We start from the raw sequence: 676 nt of genomic DNA on the forward strand, positions 1-676 counted from the left end.
GGAACACGTGCTCAGGGAATGGCCCAACCAGTGCACCCTGGTGACAATCACGTTTGCTTGCTACTGACAGACCTCAGTGGTGGGAAAAGGGGAAGGCTGGGCAGCGTGGCCTCCCAATGTGGCAGGGGAGGCCCCTGTGTCTCCAGGGTCGGTCATGCTCGCAGGGACCTCAGGGGGAGACGGGACACTCAGGCCACACTCTGAGCAGACCTCCCAGGGAGGGGGATGCCACACTGGAGAGGGACAAGGGCTTTGCAGGGGACAAAACCTGGAAACCCAGAGGCTGGCGCTATCCTCTTCAGGCAAGAGGAAAAAGATAAATAAGTCACAGGGGCAGGAATCGGGATAGGGACATCCAAGGGCTGGTCCCACGTGTCCGAGGCCTGCAGTCCCAGGGTGCAGGGCTCGCAGCCAAGGCTGCCACCAGTGGGGGAATCCTGGCATTTCCTTCTTAATGTGCACGTTCCCTTAGGTGAGCCGAGGTGTCTCTCGGGGCTGGCGGCTCATCTGTGGACTTGACTTGTCCCCTGAGCAACACCTGAGCCCTGACCCCACCGTCACCAGGGGAGGCCCGTGTCCTCCAGACTCAGGCTTCTTTAAAGGCCTGCAGACAATTTAGTTAAGTGACTCTTGAGGCCCCACGGGCCCTGGAATGTTGACGCCTGGTGCGCATCTG

The sequence above is a fragment of the Galeopterus variegatus genome, unplaced genomic scaffold (genome assembly GCF_000696425.1).
Source record: "Galeopterus variegatus unplaced genomic scaffold, G_variegatus-3.0.2 Scaffold8828, whole genome shotgun sequence".
Classification (NCBI taxonomy): domain Eukaryota; kingdom Metazoa; phylum Chordata; class Mammalia; order Dermoptera; family Cynocephalidae; genus Galeopterus; species Galeopterus variegatus.